Source organism: Aplysia californica, unplaced genomic scaffold (genome assembly GCF_000002075.1).
Source record: "Aplysia californica isolate F4 #8 unplaced genomic scaffold, AplCal3.0 scaffold00637, whole genome shotgun sequence".
In the NCBI taxonomy this organism is placed as follows: Eukaryota; Metazoa; Mollusca; class Gastropoda; order Aplysiida; family Aplysiidae; genus Aplysia; species Aplysia californica.
This window is the reverse complement of record NW_004797907.1, coordinates 303,546-315,473: the sequence shown is the minus strand read 5'-3', so window position 1 is coordinate 315,473 and position 11,928 is coordinate 303,546. Positions and strand designations below refer to the sequence as shown.

Here is an 11,928-nt window from a genome sequence, read left to right as displayed (position 1 = left end):
CACAGCAGTTTATATGAATTTGTCTTAACTAAATCACATTTTTTTCAGAATAATTGGGGCTAAATTTTAAAAACTTTTCTTCATGAATCCATTTCAAAGATACTGTCACACGTTAAAATGGTATTGTTCCCAGCACTTCCCGCTTCTCAGACATATTTTGATTACGCATATATGGCCTACGTCACAGCTCATCAATGACAATTTTTAATTGCCAAACTTGTTACAAGAAATTATTGTTATAGCGAACACATTTCTAGCACTAATGACAATCAAAACATACGTTCAAAAAGCATAATGTCCCGATTAAAAAAACCTGACGGACTTGCTATTAAAAACAATATTGCCCCAGCCGTTTAAAAATCTGTAGAAACCAACCACTTGGATTTTCTATTAGTATAGGAATTTTCTAGAATACAGCTTGCAAATGTTTACAAAATTATTTATCTGTTAAGACAAATTAATACAAGTCATTGTGCAAAAAATTGGAGAACCTATGTTCGATAGTTGAGGAGATATTTGACAACAAGTCGTGCCATGAATTTTTGACCGCACTATAATCTCCACTGCTCTCTTTTCCGTTGTCTCAGCTGAACTGTGACCTTGCTTAGGGTACTGGTACGCTCTGGACCAGAGTAATTTATTATTTAACATTGCGCTGGATTACGCATACGAATATTACTTAAATTTAACTGTAGACATAATATCTCTCCTTTATCCTTGTTTCTCTTGTTCGTTACCATCAAATCCAGTCTCCTTACTACATTATAACACACACCTTACTCGATTGCTCGAGCATTTAGTCCTTTTTTCTGTGCATTGATTAAACCATTATATTTTCACAATACAATGTTCACCCACCTTCAAGAGAATAAAACAGAAACCAACCACAAAAAACACAACAGCAATATAGCACCCCAGAACAATTGGGGTCATTATGCGATTGGGAAAACAGTAAAGCACAGTCCGAATGTGGGTGGTTGACGGGTGCTCTGGTCTGGTTTGCTTCTTCTTTCCTTTCAAGCATCTATTGTTCGTATCTCTCCTTCTTCTTTTTTATGTTCGTTACTCTCTTGTAACACCTCTAATCTTCTGGCGCTCTCATGACCTTATGCAGTTGCGAGCGCCGTAAAACCTCTACTAAAACTAAACAGTCCGAGACAGCAGTGGGAAGGAAAAGAAGTAGGTCTAACCGTCAATGGCACTCTCAACTACCCGCACTTTTCTCATGTGATGGACAATTTTGTTTCACCCGTATCTCTTGACGTTTCTGGGAAACACACTCTGTCAATGAACTAACATGCACAGCCACATAACAAGGGTGCCCTTCCGCATTGTTTCTAAAGTTCCCAGTCACTTCTGAAGAAGACAAATGAAATCAGATCATACTGTAGTTTCTTTTGAGATTGTAACTGCTAAACAAAGATCAGTAAAAACCTGTAGCAGAAAGTGGGAACGTCTAGAGCATCGATGGTCATAGGTTCATTAATGACTGGTCGAGACGGACAACGACTTCATCGAAAATAGTCAAAGGAGCCGAGGGCTATAACAGCAAAATTAGGGAATCCTTTCTTGAACATACAGCCCAGAAGACATAAACTCTTCTCGCACCAAGAGTCTCAGTACCTGGGATGACTCGTGGGATCAAGGCAGCAAAGGCGGAACGGTGTAAGGAGGAACTAGCACGGAGCCATGTATTGTCTTAAAGCACAGCAAAACAGGCTGGTGAAGTCAAGACCTTGATGACAACGAACAGACTGAGGTTAAACGATGATAAGACATAATGAATTTTATGAAACTGAAACTCTTTGGCTCCAAAATTGTTATGAGACTTATCATTTCGTTGTTGAAAATTATGAAAAAGTTGTTCTAACGTCAAAGGTGAACAGATTAGGTCTTTTCAGCGCATAGTTTATCATTGTGTAAAGCTGCATATTTAGAAAACTCCAGGATTGCACAATGATTAAGCTTCTTAAATCGAGCCATTTCTCAAAACACGTATTAATCATTTGTTTTATCTCGTATTAACCGTTGTAACTCACTCTTCATAATCACACCAGAAAAATAATAAGTAAACTGCAAACAAACTTGTACCATCCTGCGTTGTTCTCAAAACGTCTATGAGAGAACGCGCAACATCATTGCCATATTACATCCAGATTAATTAATACAACATTAGATTTACATCTAAATTGGTTCCCTCTTAAAGGACGTATCAATTACAGAGTTTCCGTAATGTGGTATACATATCAAAAGAATATAGCATATATAATTTCTTGCTAAATAGATACAGGTGTATATTCTATCTCTAAATTTATAATCCATTATTGAAAGGCAACTTACTACATGGCAAAACAGTTGTTATCTATATGTAGAATTTCCTCCCAATACATTTAGGAGAGGCATCTCCGCGTATATTAACCAAATTCACAACTCTTCTGGAGACACGATATTTATTTTATAATATACATTATTTTTTTCCCGCATGTTTGATTCTTCTTCCAACAACAAGTGTGACTAGCATCCATGGTGGTTGTCTTTTTGTGTATGTGGTTTGTGATCTTTTGTCAAAATAGGTAAATTTCGGGTGTATATGAATACGACAGCCTGTTATACACGACCTGACCGGTATAAATAGAATGTGACATTGTACAAGCTGTCCAAATTTTAGATCACTTTGAAACAGTTAGAGCCACTAGAAAGTGGGCGCTGTAGAAATAATCTTTATTGCAGGAATTCATAGGAGAGTATAAGGTTAGCACATATGGCAACTTCTGAGATAAATAGTGTATATTATTTCACAAAGAAAATATTGAGTGGCCCCACTCAAAAGAAAAATTCTATCCATCTTTTCGAGTTTTACTGAAAAGAGATCTGAACATACTTCTAAAGCTCGGATTGAAATGGTAGTAAACAAAAGTGTTGGCGGAAGAGTTGATGGTCTGAAACACAAAGAGGACCAATCCTGCTATAACTAATTCGTTGTGAAAACGTTGGAAATACTGCAGATCAGGAATGGACATCACAGTGTAAATGATGACCAGCCGGACGGTGTTGGAGACGAGAAAGATGACAGCGAGAGCAGTGACGGTTTTGATCACTCGTCGGTTCTGAAGCGACGAAGAACTGTCCTTTGTCCGATGTTGTTTCGCCTCGTGGGGTATTTTCTCTATGTTGTTTTTCTGATGGTCTTTTGTCGCCTCCTTGTCTGTGACAGCTTTTTCCACTGTCTTCTTCCTCTCCCTGAACTTTGTGGATCTTTTGAGCCCGATGACCATAACATGGGTACTGGCCACAACTACAACCTGGTACAGAGTGGGCATTGTGACGTGCATGAATGTGTTCAGATAAAGGTCAACCTCGACTCTGTTGTCAGACAACCACACAAAGATCTTGGATGAGTTAGTGACGGGGTCATGACGCCAGTGTAGACCGCTCGTCGCAAAATGTGGGACATACGCCCCTATACACAGAGTATATATGAAAATCACGACGTAAAGAGATCTTTGAAAAGTGAAGAGGTCTTTAAACTTGAGAGGCATCGCCACACACAGACAGCGTTCTAGTGTGACAAACGCGATGATTCCTTGGGAAATATCGTAGAAAACGGCGCAGCTGTAGGCCATGATGAACGCCAAACCGACGGGATCAATGACAGAGTCTACATCCAGGTGTTGAAGGATATTAAACGCCGAAAAGGCACCTCCATTTAGGACACTGCAAAAGTCGGAGATAGTGAGTGCGAAAAGACAGACAGACAAGCAATCTTTAACGCCTTGTTTCAGAAATATGACAAAGTTGATCAAGTTTGCTGCGATTCCCAGAAGTGTCATAGGTCCTGTGATCAACACGGACATGTAGAGCTCAACCTGCTCACGAACCTCGTTACTTATAGTGCTCATATCTCTGACATCTAACTGACAGCGAAGTGGCAGTGAAGATAAATTTTACAAGGTAAAGAATCAGTAAACTCTCCTCACTAAAGTGATACACATGGCCTTCCAAGATATTGCTTCCACAGTGAATAGGCTGTGCCTTCAGTCAATACAAATACAGTATAACAATTCAAATTTTCTCTCCACGGAGACCTATAAAATACAGTCTTTATTGAAATAAAATTACCTTGATTGAAAGATTTGATTTTGAGCACAATGGTTTACCGAAAACAATTTCTGACACTTTTCACAGTTACTTAGGTTCTTGATGGGGCTATGCATTGGGCTTTTATTTCCAGTAGCTAATTGCAGAACGGTCTTTAAATCTAGAGAACCCTGTGATATTTCTCTGAGAACGTGCTTTTCTAAATTCAGGTTGATGGTTTTTTATATATTTTTTGTCTATTTGTTTTCATGTCGTATGTGAGGGAAATTGAGCCCCTGTCCTCACTGTCGACCACACGGTGTTCTGAACAAAGAGTGAGACTGCACCGATTGAAGCCTAGTGATATTTTATTGTACTCTATCACCCGCTAAATTTCTAAATTTGTTTAATTAAGTTGGTACAATGTTCGCAATTTACGAATCATATTTCTTATTTATAAGTGATATGCAAACACATTTCTGTATACATTGACGTTACTTTTTGTATAATACTAATTATCATCCAATCCTAGACTGAAAAAGTACCAGTAAAAGAAATCAATGTTAATAATTTGGGGAACGCGAACTTTCAGGGAAATTATTTTTTAGGAACAAACACTTTGTTTCAATAACGGTGGAAATAATAACGGGTTAGTTTCGTTGTAGACTTATGATTAGTTCCTCACGCGATATTTTTGTTTATATAGACTGATTAAGGAACGTTTACGACACTCTCTCAAGACTTTAAAAGAAAAGGAAAACTGAATATTGCTGTATAGTTTTTTCAGACTTGTGCTAATTTAGTTCTAAATGTTCGATTAACCCTGGTTTCATGACTAACATTGTGAAAAATTAAAGAGGAGCAGAAGTTACTATAAATCAGCCTTGAGAAGCCATTATTTCATTACTAGGATATAGATGAATAGGGAAAGATCAACAAAGAAACAGTTCTGAAATTTACCAAAGTTTGTCAGGCGTTTATATAATCAGTTTTACAGATAATTTAAAAAGCAAAGATGTCGAAGGAGAACACTTGAACCTTTAAAGATAAGAAAGAGGGAAGGAGCTATACGCAGTACAGCCAGCTCTTCACACAAACTAGACACACTCAGGTTCAGTATTATAAAGTATTGTTTAACTGTCATAAGACGACACGAGTATTACATTGGTAAAATACATTGATATTGTATGTCAACAAATATCAGTCAAAACGATTTCCAAGTAAAACTTTACTCAATTTATGTATAATATTATGCAATATTCATGTTAATATGATTTATACTAACAATAAATCATGTACACATCATTCTTCCTTATAGATTTACTGCGTTTTCTTTCCCCTAGGTTTAGTTTCGTAAATTTCCACATGTGACTTCAAGTAAACTTCAATTTTCTTCTCGCTTTATGTGTCACTTTTTCCTAAATCTTTTTGGTGCTAATTTTGACGAGATATTTTCGGGGGGGTCAGCTTTAGTAATTTTTTTAGAGCTTCAAATTCATAACAATATGTTAAAATAAACAGCCATTTTTTTCTTTGCCTTTAATAGTTGTTGACGCAATTTTGGCTGATCCTTTTTAAAGAATTATTTCTTTTTCCTGTATGTTGCGTGTGACTAATGCATATTTATAATCACAGTCTGCTGTTGACAATGATGTTGATGATATCATACCCCTTACAAAAAGTCTTCGAACAAGTAAAGAGGTTGTTCTGTTTTAAACAGTAGTTCGCCTTTAATAGTTATTGACGCAATTTTGGCTGATCCTTTTAAAGAATTATTTCTTTTTCCTGCCTGTATCTTGCGCGTGACTAAAGCATATTTCTAATCGCAGTGTGCTCTTGACAATGATGTTGATGATAAAAATTGGTATACCCTTTACAAAACGTCTTTCGTACCAGTAAAAAGGTTGTTCTTTTTTATGTTCTAGTTGCAGCCCCAGGACCAGTTCACGTGCAATGACTTTTTCGTTGATTTTATACTTGGCAGTTAGACTTCTGTAATTACTTTTGCTTCACTATTCTATGAGGCGCTCAAGGTGTTCACACACGTCACATATTTACCACCTTAGGTTATTGGTGTCTTTACAAGACTATTTCTGTTTTACTTTCGCAGTCAAGCACATTTCCCTGGATCTATGCATGACAAAGAGCCAACAATCTAATACACATTTCCCTGGATCTATGCATGACAAAGAGCCAACAATCTAATACACATTTCCCTGGATCTATGCATGACAAAGAGCCAACAATCTAATATACATATTCTGTTGAGTTGTTCCGGTAGTACTTTAAAATAAAGGTGTTCAACTGAACTACTCGTCCATAACAAAGAGTGTGATGGTAACTGAATATATCAAATCACAAGCAATGTAGACAAACTTTTTCAAGATGACAAAAAAGTGGATCGGGTGAAGACAGCAAAGGAAAAATAGCTACGTCATGAAGAATAGTGTATTGATGTATATAATATATACATTATATACATATTATATATATATATATAATATATAATATATAAAGAGAGAGAGAGAGAGAAAGAGAGAGAAAGAGAGAGAAAGAGAGAGAGAGAGAAAGAGAGAGAGAGAGAGAGAGAGAGAGAGAGAGAGAGAGAGAGAGAGAGAGAGAGAGAGAGAGGGAGAGAATTTATATATTTTTTCTTTAATCAAATAACAAAAGCAGGACAGTATTTTGAAACTGTTAATTTTATTTATCGTTTTTTTTCCTGCAAAAATAACTTTCCAATTACAATCATCAGGTGATAGAATTAAGTAACTAGTTATCTTGGGAAGGGATAGCACCATTGCAAATTCCAGGATACGTAGATGGTGGACCAATAATCCAGACAGTGAGACGGTATCAGCTGATATTCTGGTATTGCTCGTTTTGTCGTTTTGGATCCTTTCCCCTAGGATCGGGGTGGGGGCAGTTATCCTGGAGGGGCGGGGGCGGGGGCGGCGGCGGGGGCAGCAGCGGGGGCGGCACCTCCTCCCATCGCTCCCATCAGGAAGGGCAAGAGAAGAAGTAGAGAGTCCAGACTACCGCTACTACTGCTGCTGCTGCTACTACCGTGCTGATAGTGATTATGTTCGTGTTTGTGGCTGTGGCTGTGGCTGTGGCTGTGGTGGGCCTTTTGATGATGCTCGTGGTGGTGATATTGGTGCTTGCCGGCGCTACACGACTGGAGAGACAGTGAGAGGAGCATCAGCGCCAGCAGCATGTTACACACACGACGCGCACAACTCGACATAGTGACCGGCTGGTGGCTTGCTGGGAGTGGAAACTTTGGACCTGCAATTTCAAGGGAGAGTCATGTAAGTAAAGTTGACTTCTATAGTAGAGGGTTTTACGGCGCTCGCAACTGCATAAGGTCATATGAGCGCCAAAAAGTTGGCTTCGATATCACTAAAAAAAAAAGCGTAAACTAAAAAAACAAATTTACAAAATATATCTCCTTGAAACTATCAACATGTTTCACTGTACAATGGTCAACCCTTAAATTGTCATTTCATAAACCTGGGTGGCGTGTCTGTTGTATCTATGATGTGGTTACAAGTCAGTGCTTATTGCACTTACCGGCACTTCTTCTAGTTAGGAATCAATTTCAAATACAGTAATGTTAATAAAACATGTTGGCGAACACAGAGTAGAGAAGGTTATTTCAAAATATATCTTATGAGTTAATATTAGATTGTTGTTTTATAAAGGGTGACCAAAAATTACAGATCACATAATAATTTGAAATCTGTTTCGTTTGGGTTTTTTCCTTGACCCCCAAAAACATAAATTTCTTAATTCGTAGACAATGCTCACTTGTTACCCAAAAAAATGGCAGAGAAAATAAAGAGCAGGGTCCTACATAAGTGCTCCTACGTTGATTTATTTGTACACTTTCTCAGACAGGGAAACTTAAAAAGTTCCCACTTGTCTAAAAGAAAATACGTGTACTTGTTAATATCTTCTCATCTACCAGAAAAGAGACCGGAAGAATATTACTTTAGTTTTAGTAGAGGTTTTACGGCGCTCTCAAGAGCATAAGGTCATATGAGCGCCAGAAGATTAGATGTGTTACAAGAGAGTAGCAAACATAAAAAGAAGAAGGGGAGATAAGGACGATAGGTGTTTGATAGGAAAGAGGAAGCAAACCACATCAGAGCACCCGCCAACCACCCACGGATATTATTTAAACTTAAGTAAAACATGTTGGGTGTCAAGGAAGAAAGCAGAACATCATGTACGAGTTTTCAACCCTGTTGCTTTTTGTGTTACATGACTAGATCCTCTATCTGTACATAAATTCAATCTCACCTGTTCCAGTCCTTTTCGAGCAGAAGTAAACAAGAACAGGTAAGTACTGATGAGGTTGACTGCAAGACAGGTCACTTATATACGTACGTAGCTACATCTCGAACTTTCTGGACGTGTGGAGTTTTTCAAACCTGAGGGCTTAAGTCTGGTACGTACGTTCATTGTTATTTGAGAGACCAAACTAATGAGCTGAGAAGTAACGTCATTCGACAGAAAGAAAAGACGGAGACAGAACCTGTAGGTATGTGGTTGTGTTTCCTTGTTCGATCGAGTCGAGTTGGTGACAGTATGAGAGGTGGGAGGAGGGGGGGGGACCGTTCTCACTCGCGTTGGCACGACTCACTCACCGTGCTCAGTGACAGTCGAGATGTGGTCCATACATCCATTCACAGACAGTGCGTGCCTTGGGGAAAGGGAAAGATTCATTCATACGAGTTGGTGGTACTAATACAAGTGAGAAATTGAAAGGTAGAACAGAGATCGTCTACTTCAAATCTAGTTTTCGTTTTTACTGTGGGGAGGGTGTTATAGAAGTATAGATAGAGAAAGACAGATAGGGCGTCGGGGGCCGAGTTACGTACGACATTTGTGAGGCAGCGTGGTGAAATCAGGCGCTCGTCAAAATATCGAAGTCAAAGAAAACGGCAAATTTCTGATCTTTGGGCAAATTTTTTTCGATTAAAAAAAATGTGCTCAACATATTTTACCTCCAATTAAAACACATTTCTGTTGGGAATTTACAGGAAAATATTGTTAAAAGGCACCAAAAAAAACCTCAAGAAATATCCAGTTACCAAGGACACTCAAGCTTTCGAAGTTAACAAATTTAGGCGGCCATTTTCTGGCTAATTTTGCCTCTGATACAAGCCACCCCCACCTCCTTCAAACGCTAACATCTCGACTTCTGCTCTAGATAAAATGGTGTTGTTTTTTTGCCAAATGCGAGACAAATGAGTAAGCTTTAAGATGATACGAAGAACTCCATATGCCCCAAAATTGACAAGCGCCTGACTCCACCGTGTCATGACACATTTAGCTTTCCTCTCACTCGTGTGCCATGCAGTAAGAATAATGTGTACTAATAAAGTGTGTTGTAATTACTGAAGTTATCCCGTTCCACCTCATCTTCTTCTGTTCTGTCTTTATTTCCTTCCTTGTTGCTTCTGTTCTGGTTCCATCAAGTAATTAAAGTGTTCTTGTTGACAATGCGCCCATGTGTAATGGTCACCTCCGACCAGGTTTTTTATATATTTGTTTCTTTTTTTTTTGTTTCGATCGTCTAATCCAAATATAGTTTTCGTTTTTACTGTGGGGAGGGTATTTTATAGAAGTATAGATAGAGAAAGAAGACAGAGTGTGAAACAGGAATATGGAGGGTTAAAACAGAAAAGGGGAGATATAGCAGAGAAAGACAAAGGGAAACAGGGTGAGGGAGAGCGATAGACAGAGAGGAAATGAGAGGAAGAGTGTGTGTGTGTGTGGCGTGAGTGGTGGGGGGGGGAATAGAGGGGGAATGGAGAGGAAGAGAGAGAAAAAACCCTGGTTTCGGTTACATGACAAATATCCTTGCTGTAAATATATAAAAATGTACGCACTTGTTGTATCTTCTGGGCAAAGTAAGATCAGATCAGCCAACAAAATGGACGAGGCACCCTGTCTTACCGCTGGTTCTCTCCAGCAGGGATGTTATAGTAATGAAGTCACGTAACTAACAAGCATAGCATTACTACTAAAAGTGCAATAAATCTCATTTGTCTAGGCTGCATATCTGTGTGATCCCATCTATTTTTGGACACGCGCCATCATAGAGAAATGAGAAACATCCCCCCTCGCACCCCCACACCCCCGCCACCCCAGAATAGCCGTGGCGCGCAGACAAGCAGGAATGATTGTAATCTGGGAATGGGAAGATTAATTTCGCTCACTCCTGGACTAATGTACAGACAGGAACTGTGAGCGGGTTTAGAAAGCACGCGCTATGTAGATGCGATCGGACTGCAGCTTTTAAGTGTCTGCCAGTATGTGTATTGGCTCTGACATGAGTTTGCAATCTATTTTCCCCTCGCGCAACCCCCCCCCCTCTCCCAAACCAACTTTACCCACCTTACCTCTATATACTCCGATCAAATACGATAGTTATACATAAATGCACATCACACGCACACACACACACACACACAAACACACACACACGACACACACAAACACACACACGCACACACACACAAACACACACACACACACATACACAGACATACAAACACACAGACACAAACACAAACACACATACAGAGAGAGAGAGAGAGAGAGAGATAGAGAGAGAGAAAGAGAGAGAGAGATAGAGAGAGAGAGAGAGAGAGAGAGAGAGAGAGAGAGAGAGAGAGAGAGAGAGAGACGCCCCCCCCCCCCAAAAAAAAAACACACATAATCAGACACTTAAAAAAGAACTATATTATATTTGAAATTAGCCAAAACAGCTCAAACAAACAGGACTCAACTCAATAGAAATTTTGTACTAAACACATCAGTATTAACATTTTAGTCCGGCATGTCTGCAACCGAGCTAGAGTTCTATCACCTCAATCGTTTTTCTTTTTTCCCAAAGGATTTCTTTTTCTATTTGTTATATTCAACAAGCGACAACGAACTCTCTTGTAATAACCTTCAGTAGGTAGATAGCTGCTCGCAATATTATGGGTCAAAGTTTTCCTTCCTTGTTGAAACATGGCCGGCTATATTTGATCAATCACGATCCCCCTGTTTTCTGTTTTACTCGTGGATATTTCCACAATGCGGACACCTAGTCTTTGTTGTCCCGTCGGTGTTATTTTGTACTATCAACGGTCCAGGGTACAGGAGTCCCATCTCCGACCTGTGTGATTTTGTACCATCAACGGTCCAGGGTACAGGAGTCCCATCTCCGACCTGTGTGATGTTGTACCATCCACCATCAACGGTCCAGGGTACAGGAGTCCCATCTCCGACCTGTGTGATTTTGTACCATCAACGGTCCAGAGTACAGGAGTCCCATCTCCGACCTGTGTGATGTTGTACCATCAACGGTCCAGGGTACATGAGTCCCATCTTCAACCTGTGTGATTTTGTACCATCAACCATCCACGGTACATGAGTCCCATCTCCGACCTGTGTGCTGGAGCGGGTACATTCTTTGGCTGTCTAACAAAAGACACATGGCTACGATTCTCTTTTGGGGTAAAAGTTTACAGCTCTCTTATTTCTTTTGGTCGGAACGTGTTTCTCTTGGCCTAAATCAACCGTGATGGACAGAAACATATTTCGTTTAAATTCTGTTGAAGGGTGTTGGGATTGAGGGAAAGGGGGGTTGGGGGGGTTGTGAAGGTTATAATTAATAAAACAATTAAATCACATGTGTGTAACAAGCAATCGATTTCAATGAAGTAGTAAAATTTAAACTAATCTTCAAGTGTCCAGTGGCGAGAAATCAAAGATAAAGGCTCCTTGTGATAGTTACTTTTTCTTCTCTTCCTTTGAGTGAGGAGGGCACATCTACTCAGCAATTTAGTATTT

At 39.3% G+C, this 11,928-nt stretch overlaps 1 long non-coding RNA gene across 1 annotated transcript in view; it reads left to right on the top strand.

The window, feature by feature from the left end:
* The first annotated feature begins 7,204 nt into the window (after window positions 1-7,204).
* Window positions 7,205-11,928, top strand: part of LOC118478514 — an 8,458-nt gene continuing 3,734 nt past the window's right edge. The window contains exon 1 of the long non-coding RNA XR_004859098.1: window positions 7,205-7,385. This is a non-coding gene — a long non-coding RNA (uncharacterized LOC118478514). The remainder of the gene's footprint in view (window positions 7,386-11,928) is intronic.